Source organism: Tympanuchus pallidicinctus, unplaced genomic scaffold (assembly GCF_026119805.1).
Source record: "Tympanuchus pallidicinctus isolate F22 unplaced genomic scaffold, pur_lepc_1.0 scaffold7, whole genome shotgun sequence".
NCBI classification, from domain to species: domain Eukaryota; kingdom Metazoa; phylum Chordata; class Aves; order Galliformes; family Phasianidae; genus Tympanuchus; species Tympanuchus pallidicinctus.
Genome location: NW_026294791.1, coordinates 16817843 through 16831214, shown reverse-complemented (window position 1 = coordinate 16831214; position 13372 = coordinate 16817843). Strand labels below are relative to the sequence as shown.

The 13372-nt window shown below is 37.9% G+C and overlaps 1 long non-coding RNA gene across 1 annotated transcript; it reads right to left on the bottom strand.

Moving 5' to 3' along the window:
• Positions 1-4446: 4446 nt before the first annotated feature.
• On the bottom strand, positions 4447-12999 carry LOC128072558 (uncharacterized). The gene is made up of 4 exons (XR_008202344.1): positions 11876-12999; positions 8338-8411; positions 6261-6374; positions 4447-4685 (listed from the first exon to the last, which is right to left on the bottom strand). It is a non-coding gene; the product is annotated as an uncharacterized LOC128072558 (long non-coding RNA).
• Positions 13000-13372: the final 373 nt, after the last annotated feature.

The window sequence follows — 13372 nt, the reverse complement described above, 5'->3', positions numbered from 1 at the left end:
GGATTGCTTTATGCCCAGTTAGTTAAGTCCTGTTTTCCTGAGTTTTTAACTTCTGAGGAATTCTGAGAAACAATTACATTTTTGATCCATGTCTGAACTCCAAAAGGCTGCAGAGCAGTGTTCTGTTTGCAGGAGCAATTTAGTTTTATTAAGCAGCGTGACACAGATGAAGCGAGCTGAGCTCAGCTTGGTGCAGCACTTTGCAGCAGTCAGCAGCAGCCCATCAGTCTAGAACCTGATTGCCCAGAGACACACTGCAAGGAAAGGTGTTGAAAATCCCTCTTCTCACTTACACACCAGCCAAACTAGACACCCCATTTCACCCCTGGTATTACTGAAGGAATTTATCATGGCAGTGGAGGTTTGGCAAACTATAATTCTCAGGAAATATTTTTGAATTCCTCTGTTTTCATTAAATCTCTTTGCCAAACTCCTACTTGTGGAGGTCACTTCATTTTTATGGCATTGTTATAATATATTTTACAAGCAGCGTAGGTAGCACTTACTGTGAAGCCTGCATTACTTATTTTCTCTTGCTGGTGGGAAATAGAACACTTAAAACTAGTTGGCAACACAAAGAGTCAGACCTGCTACAGGCAGGCCTTCAATTGCTTTTGTAAAAAGATCCATTAGCAGGTTTGATCTGGGCAAGGAGGTCTTGGAGTTTACTGTATCGGTCTGATTCCTTCTTACATAAATCCTGCTTACAAATTTTAGAAGTATTGAATTAGAGAAATCTGGTTTTCAGGGACAGGCATGGATGCTGGGAATATATAATAACACACTCTTATGTTTTTGGTAGAAAAAAGGAAGCATTATTCTTTCTGAACATTTCCTTCCTCTTTATATCTTCAGATACTCTGCTTTCTCTAAGGTCATTGCATGAATTTAAGATACACCATTCTGGAAACTAAATTAGCCCTCATTTACTGGGAAGTTGAATGCAGCCAGACTAATGGTGGTGCAAATATAATTGGTTCCCAACATGTGTCAGTGTGTATACTCCTCAAGCCACAGAAAAGATGCATTATGGGACTAATTTTTAAATGTTAATGGATATTGGATGTTTGCCAGACACCCAGCTGTGCACAAAACATTGAGATGGTAAATAGCTCTTGATCTGTTTAGAAACAAATTATAATGGCTGTTTGGATTCCACATGACTGAAGGCATGGTAACCAGCACAGGCTCACAGACTGACCCTATTAACTGCACTGAGGGGAATGCTCCAATTTTTAAAATCAAGATAAGAGACATAAAATAAGGCTATTAAGATGGTGTTTAAATTATTTTAGATTAATATTAAACAGAATCCCAGCAGCTACCCATAGCACCTGTTACCATCGCCTTAGTAAGCTACCTTATTTCAGGCAGCTTTTTGTGGCGTTTGTTTGGAAAGAGGTCAGAAAGATGATGCTTTCTTCACTCAGTTAATTTGCCTCTAAAGCTGAGATCTGAATGAAGTCCTTACCTGCACTTAGAGAACTAAATCTCACCTGCTACACATTAGCAATAGGTCTCCCTGAGCTGCACCAGCAAATGAGATGACTTCTCTTTTGATGTGCAATTCTCTCTTTTATTTTAATATTAAAATCCATGAATGCGAGTATTTGCAGGAGAGTCTCTACTTGAAATGTCTTACTAATTGTTTTCATTTAGTCTGCCAAGTCCAATAGGAAACCGTTGGACTGCTGGACAATCAGATGGATTAGGCACTTTTTATTACTATTCTGTAGCATTAGAGGAAAGTGTCATTTACAACAATGGAAGAGATCTCTTTTCCATAAAGCAGTGTGGTCAGCAGGTTGAAAATCCCTTTCACAAATAAGACAATCATGGGTATATTTAGGAGACCTTCCCCTATAGGAATCTATTTTTTATGTTTGAAAAACTATGAAAAGAGCTTTCCAGCTTTGTATCTTGAATTTGTGCTTCTTGACATCTAATCTGTATAACTGTTTATAACTGAGTGCTGCCTGCTGGTTTTGGTTCCTTACGTAGATTGTTCTCAATGATCTGAAGTGTGCTAATGAATTTGAAAAGGAAGCTTGAATATAACCTTTTATATTTCTTCAAAATTAATTTTCTCTACCTTCTCAAAAGAACTTGCCTTTAATCAAATTTAGAACATTTCCAAAAATAAAATCATCCTAGTCACTAGGAAACATATGAAATTCTAGTAGACACCATCAAAACAAGCCAGGGGATATTTTTTCCTGACAGCCCAAGGATCTCGAGACATTCTTAGAGAATAACTATAGGTTTGGGGAAAATGTTTTCCATTTCACCAATTTAAAGTGCTTAAAAAAGAAAGAATAAAGCCAATGAACAAAAGTCTCTTCCTCAGTCCTGTGAACTGGCTCAGCATACTATGAGACAAGGTCTGCCCATGGAGATGTCCCCCAGGCCTGCTGCCACCCCATGCAGGAGGATGACATTGCTACCTCCCAGTGCAGCCCTGGCAAATGGGAGTAGAATCTGTGACTTGTTGCCAATGCTGAGCTGCCAGCTCATGCCTCCTCTGCCATCATCAGACAGATTGCAACAAGCCAATGTCCTGCTGTAACAAAAGGGTGAAAACGAGCTTATTGTCCATTGCTCATCCTGGCTTGGGGTTTACAAGGAGCATGCACTTGACACTACAGGCAATTCACACATCTCTATAAGGCTATAATACATTCCACCCTAGCTGCAAGCAAACAAGTGGGGCTTCTTTTTCCTGGGAACCCACTGATTCACTCTCAGGATTCAGACAACATGACTACCTCAAGGACCAAGCTAGATCTTCATTTACATTAGCATGAATCTGAAATAATTCCACTAATGCTGGAGATTCTATTCTTAATTTTCAAAGTTAAAGAGAGCAGAATCTAACCAGAAGCATTCAGCGTTTGAACAACCTGCATCCAAAGCGTGTTTTCACAGATGCAAAGTAATTTCATTATAGTATTCTGAAAAATCTTTTACTTGCATAACTTGTTTCCATTTCTTTTTAGTGTAATGAGATTTCATGATGAAAGCCAAATACAATCTAGTATAGCAAAAGTGCATGTTACGCTGATCCTAATAAGCCCAATGAAAATCAATAATGCTGCTAGTTTTCCTGAAATCAGGCTCCATAAGCTCCAAGCACTGTGTTCTGCCTAAAGCAGAGTATTAGCAGCTTATAAAAGACAGATATTTCCTAGTAGAAAACCTGAAAACAATTACACTTGAGGAAAAAAAATAGTTATTATAAAAAAACAAGAATAATGGGAGATAGTTGTCTCCTATCCTTAAAGTGCTGGCAAAAACTCCATTCCCTTCCAGTCCCCAACTATAACCAAACTGCCTCAATGGCTATAGCCTACGTGATGTGAGTCACCAGCCCGACTTCCTTCCCCAACAAGAGGAGAACAATATTATCCACTCTGTTTGCCAAACAAGGACAAGAGATTTTGCTCTTTGAGCAGAAAGCCTACAATCACTAGCATAAAAATGAGAAGTGTAATAAAACTGGGGGAGAAAAAAAAAACAAAAAACACTGCAACACAGAGTGATACTAAAAAAAAAAAAATCAGGCAGCCTGCTATTGGTTTTGAAAATACGCACACATCTTCCATCATATTTCACTCCTTTTGCTTCTTGCTTGCCCTGCATTCAGTAATGGGCAATACCAAATCAAGAACAAAACGAAGGCAAATCTGAGAGCAAAGATGAAGATGAGAACACACAGACACACACAAGAACACAGGAAGCACTATGCTTAGCCATATATATACGCTGAAGAGTAATGCCCATGATTATGCAGGGTTTTTCATACAGCATGTATTTCAAACAAGCATCTTCTTTGTGATTTGCCTCCTCTTAAATAAGCTAATAAACTCAGGAAGCTCCAAGCACCATTTCCATTGCATTAGTAAGCTACTTGCTTTTTTTTTTTTTCTCCTTCCTTTGCATAAGAAAATGTTTCTGTGTAATGACCTACCTTATGAATGACCTGGGGAAATAATTTGGGGTTTCTTTAAAATGCAACCATTTGTTTCTTACTAGTGAGCTCAATTTCACTAAAAGTTACAGAGTGAACGGCAACAGGCTCTTTGCAATATTGATAGCCAAAGGTGCATAATTACTTCCAGTTTACTATTAGAACGATATTTAAATAATTCAGCATGTGTTGCTTTATTCTCTTTTTAATGATATACTATTAACAGGTTGACAGATCTGCAAGAGTGAGGCACTTTATGAATTTCTTGAATTAGGAAACTCTTACAGAAGCAACTGTAAGCATGAGCTTTTATTTTTGTATAATTTTTGCATTATAAAGTCCTCCCTCAGGACAGGAGTACATTGAATATTTGCAAGTGTATAACTTCATGTAAGCGGCATGTTTGCTTGTATTTACTAAATGTAAGTGCACCGATTCCAAACACGACAATCTTACGCACGGACTGCAGATACGTGCCACGGAGAACCAGGTGCCATGGATACATGGGAGACGTACTCTGGCTTTGGCAGGGGGTGGGGCACAGCTCACTCCAGCTAGTTCATAGGTTGTAACAGCCTGTGCCCATACATCACAGGTGTACAGCGCTGTTGCTATGGAGACTGCTCAAATGAGTAGGAAATTTCCTTTTGATAAAGTTATATTCTTGGGCAGAGGAAGAAGCATCAAATATGATGTTTGCTAACGTTTGAGACATGCCCTGTAAGAAACAACAGACTTATATAAATAGGAAGCATATTTTCTCCTCGTGGTGTCAACACCTACAAGTAACACCTTGGAAGCAGGCTATGCAGGTGGGAGCACCCTGTAACAAGATGGCTATTTCCCCACACAGCTCAGCAGCAGAACCACGGGCCAGGAGACACTTGCACTGCTCCACAGGTAAGCAGCATTGTCGGCTGGAAACACAGCTGGGCTGTGTGCAACTGACACATGGGAAATCTCAGGCAAATGTTTCATAAGTTGTATCTTACGTAAAAACTTCAATATCTGTTAAGCAAAGAAACTGAACTTCTTCAGATGAACCGTCTTTCTGATTCCATCAAAACAATGTTTTGAAAACAATGAATTAGAATTCTTTTGATTGTTGTTTTTTTTCCCATCCTCCCACATGCAAGAATTTATCTCTAACAATTAATTAAATAGAAACGTGCTAAATAATTCCACAGACCAGAACCTGCCTTTCTTTTTTTTTTTTTTCTTTTTTAAATCAGATAATAGGATTCGACAGTCACCCAGCTCTATTCCAAAAGGACAGAGAAAATGCAACCAGTGGGCTGGAGAGCACCTGCAGTAGATACCTCTCCTTTTGCTTTATACCCCAACCCTCAGCAGCACCTTCTCTGTCCTCCAGAGCACGGCACAGAGGGTTCCCCAGCCCCGGGCTGCCTGCAGGTGGGCTCCAGTGAGCTGGGGAAGCAAAGCAGACCACCGTGGGAAGCCACAATGAAAGCAATTCAGCTTCCAGCATACTAAGCACAAGTAATTACCATAAAGTCCTGCTGACAAAACCAAGCCCTTACCTAACCCACATCTCTGCCTAAACTGTATTTTAACTTTCATAAACAACCAACAAAGAATTTCCATTTGCACCTCAATATTGTGATCTATTATAACAAAAAATATTTTGTATTGTACTAAAATATCTTGCCGGTGGGAATTCACTACCCCCCCAGTTCCCTTTTGAATCAAGGACTTAGCATACAGTAAGATACAGAAAAGCCAAAGAAAACAAAAAATATCAATAAAGCTACACAGGAAAATTGAAATACTTACTGTCTTGGGGGGAAAACCTTTTATTAAAGCAAAAATACCTGAGATATTGTCAGGCAGCGTGACAATGAAGATGTCATTACTAAATAGGAGTCTTTGGTCCCTTAGCTGTCAATAATTAATACATTATTTACACTTGCACATTCTCATTTCCCATCTTTCAAGATTTCATTTACACTCTGATCCTTTACTCAGCAGCAAATTTAACATCACTGTGACCTTCTTTTTTCTGACACTATACACCTATCAAGCTGAGAAAGAATAGCATCTAATATGTGCATTTATTAAAGCAGAAAGCTTCAGACACTGAAAGAAGTGGAAATTACAGCGTTTGCCATAATAAACTGGAAGAGAAACATATTGCCCCCAAAGAAAAAAGAATTAAGATGCTATCTTAATAATGCTGTTAGTAGAAGCCTCAACATCTGCATGTTTTAGGAAGTGTTGCTAAAGTGTTTCTAAATAAAGCCCAAAGGAAATAGCAAAGTTAGGAAAGCCATACCATGACTGCAGACAGCCTTATGTTGAAGATGCCCCTTTTTGACTGAGATTAAAATGTTGTTTTAAGATTGAGTAGCCTTTTTCTTGTGATGCAGAGAAGATTCATTATATCTTCCTAGAAGAAACAATGTCAGATGGTCATATGGGAGATACATTACCATTACATTATGGAATACATAAATACACTTATTTATTCACTATAAGAATATGTAAGCTATCAGCTTGAAACTTAACATGCATTAAGATCATGCTTTAAACAAAAATTACCATGTTTCACTGGGGTATCTTTTGAAGTCAGTGCCAATTTTCATATCAGAGCTAATTTTACACAATTATTCTGGCACACTGGGGATGGATACTGATGATTTTGAGGATGAATCACAGAAATTGTGTTTGGGGGCTACCAGGTAATTTTTCTGTTGACTTTAGTGGATTTTGGAGTATGTCCTGAGTACAATCAGAAACTATTGGGAGCAAGAAAAATGATAGTTCAAAAAAAAAAAAAAAAGAAAGAAAAAAAGGTGACCTAAGGAAAGCGGAAAGCAGACAACCTGGAGATCCTTTTCCACATGCAGGCATTCTATTCAACTGCTAAACAATATCTCAAACAAGTTACACAGTCTTTTCTGGCTTTGTACAATTTGTGGTCATCATTTAGTAGACCCTCTTCTAAACTTACAGAAATGTAGTATTCCCAGCTTAATAGCTCATAACTTTGCAGGAAGAGGGTGTGTTTTCTTAGCAAAGCACAGCCTTCCTCTGGTTAGAACTTGCATGTTTGTGTGTGTGCACTTTTTTTTTTGTTTGCTTTCCATGATGCCATATCTTACTGGAATACCCTTTTGGCCTGCTCAGGTCAGTTGCCCTGGTTCTGTCCCCTCTCAGCACCTCACTGTCATGACAATAGAAGCTCAGTAACTGCAACATTCTTGGCCCTTTATAGCACTTCTCAGCACACTGAAAGATCAGCATATTATTGACACTGTTTTTCCCTTCAAGCAAATCATACCAGATACTCCAAATGAAAAATCAGCTCTTTTCTAGCTGAAATGAGGACACTCCCATTTCTTGGGGCTGCCCTTATCATCAGCTGGTGATCTCCAGTTGGCACTGGAGTGAGTACATGTTGTTACTGCACCATTGGTGCCCGCTGTATCCTACTGTCCCTCTCTTTTCCAAGCCCGCTTTACAACAACTGATTACTACAATGCCATAAAAATTAGTTAACGCTCAGCAAAAGGGAGTTCATGCATTATTTTGCACTCTGAGAAGTTACTATTGTTTGCCACTAGTAAAAATTTCCAGGATGAATTTCTGTATGCCAATTCTTAGCCAGGAGCACAATATATTGATTGAACTATGTTTTCTTGTTAGTAAGAGATTCTACAGCAGAAGCCCTGGCACAGTCTTTGTGATGGAGGAGCAAACTGTATTGCATCCAGCCTGCCATAAAAAGTAGTAATTTCTGGAAGACTCTAGCACAGTAAAAATTCCATGCTGTGGACTGGATTCAAATTGGTGAGTACCCAAACTGAGTCCAAATGCTACTCACTTGCAGGAAGATCTGTTCAGTATTTTCTGAGGTATTACATGAATATAGTGTTTATGAGACATGCTGGATTGATGGCATATGCATGCAAATTTTCTTGCTTGCCATAAAACATAGAAATCAGAATATAAATTTATCTCCACTAACCATTTCTGTAAATAACTCCATGACAAGCGATGGTCCACTTTCATTTAAAAATGGTTTGTTCACTTCTGTACAGATGTTCTTCAATTCTATTTGCTCTCAGTGTTATCATTAACAGAAATACTAATAAGAATTAAGTGTTTTGTAACACAGTTTTGGAAGAAATTTTGTTCACTCATGGACTACAGGGGAAAAACCTTCCATCACTATGAATCTTTGGGACTGCTTGTAGTACCATTTTCCCAAATGTTGATCTAAAAGGCAAGAAGACACCTGGCAGAGACAATGGCTGGTTATGAAGCTCCTTCTTCATTCATCTGCCCTCTCAAAACACTAAAGATGGATAAAGTTTGGTAGGAGAAATAAAATTCAATGCAACACTTACTTCCAATTTGGTGGGCAGTGTTCATGGCAAAGCATTGCTCCTCTTCCCATGGAAGACACGTAAGCGCACTCAAACTGCAAAATCACGAAGTATTACATACAAGAAAAGCGACTCAAGGATGCTGCAGTCAAGTACACACATGTACGCATGAGTTTTCTATATTTAATTAAGCAAAGATAAAATTCTTTTAAGTGGTAAGAAGGAAGGTCTATAAAAGCCTTTCATCAAATAGAGGCTATTTGATATTTTTATACTTTATCTTGAAGACAATAGGAGACTAAGCCAAAGCTATTTGGCATTAGATGAGCAGGCATGCTGGTTTTGATAGTTAGGGACTGAGCTGCTGATACATTAAGAAAATAAATAGAATTTTCTTTCTGTGTCAGCCCACACTGTTTGCTGGTCTGTTGTGTGTGGGTGAGCACAGGCAAGGATCACAATGCAAAATGTGAACTGCAAGTAAAACCCCAGTAACTTGTATCCACAAGAGGAGTTTTACGTAAATTACCATTAAAACCTTCACTTTTGTTTGCTGATAAACTTATAGGCGTTAGCATCAAAGAAGCAATCTGGAATTCATCAGCTTTCTTTTCTATAACCTGTTGGTCTCTGGTAACTCTCTTCAAGTGACATACTGTAACGCTGTGCAGTATTAAATGATATGCACAAATAAGTACCTAATGGTAGATTTAAAGATGTTGCAGCAGTCCAAGTTCTTTCATTTTCCTGATTACAACGGCATTTGCATAATGTATGAATTCAAACATTATTGCTGTTAAATAATGCATAAATATTCTCCCATGCTGAAATACTTCTATTTCTTCTCCATGAATTATTTTGAATGTATCATTCAGTTGTTGTTCTATTTAAAAATGTAGTCAGAACACTGCATATAACAGTATTATGTCTGGAAGAGGTATCATCACGAGTAGTTGGCTAACACTCCATGCTGTAAATGAAGTATACATTATTAAATGGGCCATCTCCTTCCTTCTTGGGAAAGCATTATCACCAGAATACAATATTTAGTATTTCTGAAATGTCATGGAAAAAAATGCAGGTACATATTTGATCATGTGGCAGGTCTTTGGAAAGAAAGAACAAGAAAAGTAAAAGAAAAAACATGACATTTTGCACCTCGACCTGAAGGGAATATGAACATGGTCATACACAAAAAGAGATAAATCTGTAGGAAGTGGTTGGGTGAGTTCCTGAATAGCTCTTTGTAAAACTGTGAACCATCAACACCCACTGGATTCCAATTCCATATCCCCCAGATGATGGGCCCTTTTATTTATATTTGATTTTATAAAGTATCATCAAGCAAACTCTTGGATAAATTCTGTCAGTGCTGTCACAGAAGTCAGTTACATCAATGACAGATGACAGGATGAATAAAAAGACTTCAAGATTCAAATATCTAAACTTGAGCACAACAAAATTCAACTCAGCGCACAACATTTGACAATAAAAATGTCAAAATGAAAATAACATGAAGTATATTTCCCTCTTGGCTCAATACCCCAGCTGAAATAGTCAAAGAAGGTAAAGAATTTAATTTAATTCCAAGGATTTAAAAATATCCTGTATGCTTATTTAAAAATAAATATGAAATGTGTGAATGTATAGATTTGCCTGCCTTGCCTTAATGCCTTTCCCCCTGATTGTGCCACTGCAGCATCTTTGTAATGAAATATCTGCTTCTGACAATTGCAGAGTTTTAAGTAAGATTTAAACATTGAGTTTAATTGTATTAACTCTCCTTTCTCCCTTTAAAATTAGTGAGGTCTTTTTTTTTTTTAATTACTTCTTACTTGCCACACGTATATAACTTAGTGTTTCAATTTGGACCTTAACTTGCTTTTTTCTCTCATCTCAGTCAATTTCCCATTTGCTGTAGATAGGAAATAATCATGCCTCCAACAAACTTTTTTTTTTTTTTTTTTGAAGTGTGTCATCTGATTTGTCATTGCAATGCTAAAACAGGTCTGCTCTATCAGTGCCATTGCCATTACCCACGTAAACCCATATACCTATATAAACACATATGCAAAGAGACTATTTACTCTCAAATAGATTTTCTCTCACTGCTCTTCCTTTTTTTCCCCCCTTCACCGCACTTGATGGCATAGTGGAATTGCACCTTTAAAACCTAATAAATGGAGCCAGTTGCAAAATGAACACACATTTTGTTTACACTTATTTATAGTGAGTCTGCATAAGCTAGGGAACAATCTGAAATGGATTTGATCAACTTGAAACTACTGTGAAGAAAACGCAGAAAATGTCGTCTCTTAAATTCAGTATACTTGTTAAACCAAATACAATGAACTGGTAAAATTCATTTTTGTTTCCATCACACAGACAGCTGAAAAGAAAAGGTAAAAGCAGAAAAAGTTCTTAACAACTCCTCTTCAACTTACTTCCTTCCTGCAGAGGCACAGCTATCCAAGTAACCTCGCAGATAAAACTCTCCACACGGCTGTGTCCCATGCACAGCAGCTCAGTACCTGCTTGTCTTGACTCAGAGCAACACACTCCATGCTTAGAGCCAGGTTTTCTAACCCAATTAATAAAGCTGGGTCATTTTTTCTCAGGGAAAGTCACCTGTAAGAAACAGCTACGCTAGAATACTTTATTTTTGCCTCCTTCAATAGATGCAAGCATGTACGTTCCCAACTGAAAATTAGTGGAAGGCTGAAGATGAAGTGGTTGCCTAAGGCAAAGATGTCCTGTATAGGGCCTCTTGTGTTACATCAACTGCCCCTAATCATAAAAAAAGAAGTAGGGAGGTGGGGGAAAAAAAAAAAAAAACCCAACATTCTAGCTTAAAAAAAAAACAAAAAAAACAACCTTTGTTTAATTCACAAATGAATTAACAAAGTGTGAACTCAACTCCTTATCTTGTATGCTGTCAGGAGCAGAGGGTGCATAGTTCAGAACAATGACAAAGAAAAGCAATGGTGTACATTTGAAACGTCACTTCCCATGGGTCCTGTGCTTTGATTTCTGCCTTTAATACTGATAAGAAGTGACAGTAGTTGGATAAAACAATAAAAATTGGAGTTGAAGAGCTTATAAACCCCCTGACACTTCAATAAACCAAAAGCCAATACAAAACTGAAAAGAAAAAAAAAACACCATACATCCACGTCACATGCAGCAGGGCTTGTAGGCACAGAGAGGACCAGACATTACGTCCTGATTTATTTTACCCGCGTTTCATAAATTTTAAACAAAAAATAAATGCTAAATTCTACACGGAGAACTAAAATCTTTTATAATCTTTTACAGTTGCTGCCAGTTCTCAGGAGAGCATTAAGCCTGCTTCTAAATGTCTACAAATCAATATTTAATATTTTGGAAGATGAAGTCTTAATTATCCATCTTCCCTTTAAGTATCAAACCCACTTTCAGTGAGAATGCAACCTTCTGTCTGACAGCTGGACTGCAGCTTCTTAGCCTGTATTTTCCTGAAGATCAGAGAGAAAGGCTTCCAAACACATTCCTCGTTTGCTAGAGGTAGTATGCATCTCACCTGGCTTTACCCATCTAGAAGTGGATCTCAGCTGATCACTTCAACTCCATCTGTAGTCAACAGCAGCCTCCAGCACGCAGTTCAGTATTTGGCTTCATCCTGCTCCCTTCAGAGCTGCCATCTTCTCCCTAACAGTGAAAGCAAGCACACTGACCTGAGCAGCACATCCTATGTTTAGACAGCAAATGCTGAGCAAGAAGTAGACAAGGAATCTACTAAATCACATTCCACTACAGGTGAGCCTAAAACTAAAGAATGATGTTCTTTAAACATTTTAATTTGCAGTCCAGGCAAGTCTTATTGCAGAATATATTTTTCTCATTTGCAGATATAATTGTTACATTTGTGCTAAAATTGTGTAGGAACATCACAAGGAAGGCCATATTTCCAGATATTTGGGTAAAAAGGAACTCTGATACCTCAGCACTCATGGTTTAAAATCTTGTTCTAAGTGCTTCTAGGAAAAGATTATCTCCCTTTGCATTTAAGAGAGGCTGAGAGAATAGATAAGCAGAGTCCAGCACACTCTGGATCTGGGTTCTCTGAAAGCGAGTTACATGACAAACTCCTATTTTCAATACTGCCTTCTCAGTTTAGCAATGCCAGACACGAGGAGTTTCTAACAGAGGTTTTAAACAAAGTCCATTGAAAGTAGCGTAAACCTCTCAGCTTATCTAAGTGGAAACTAGGCAAGACCCAGGAGCACAAGATCACTGCAAAATTTAAATATATATATATATATTGCTATTAAGTGGAGATTTTGATTCTGGAACAATCTGTTCAAACAGAGCTGACAAAAACAAATGGATTTTTCTAATAAATGTATCTATTTTAGAAAGGCACTTATCTTCTCCTTTGTCCATGCACTCAATTCTGTGCTGAAATCTGTGATTTAATCTGTGCCACCACATTTATTTCTCTAGCAACTGATTCTGGGGTCACAGCCACAAGAAGCATGACTTCACTGCAGAAGGTGAAAGTGAAATGAGGGAGCATGCATTCTAAATAAATAAATAAATTCAGTATTAGTGCAATATTGGAAATAAAAAGCCTCTGTAAATTCAGTACTTAGTGTAAATGTGACTTTCCTATTCTGGAAAGCTAAGGAGCAGGCTGCCTGAGACCCAAGGCTTAGTAATACATCTCCCTCCTCACACAGGGGTCCATACTTGATGCTCACTGAAAGAGTTTAAGTTTAAAAAGAAAACTATAGCAAGGTCTGGCATTGGCACTTTCTCCATAGAGTCTAAACTTTTTATGCTAACGTTGGAAAATATTAGAAGTTGCACTTTTTGCATATCCAACATTCACGTTGTGAGAACTCTTATCATTCAGGTAAAAAAAAAAAAAAAAAAAACCTAAATAAAGAACCACTGCAGAAAACCAATGAGGCCAGAGCAGTAAGCTTCAGATCCCACTAAATCAAAGGTAGGTCTTTTTGTACAAGCGTGTGTTTGTGGAGATGTATGCCATACTTTTCAGCACGAACATGATCAG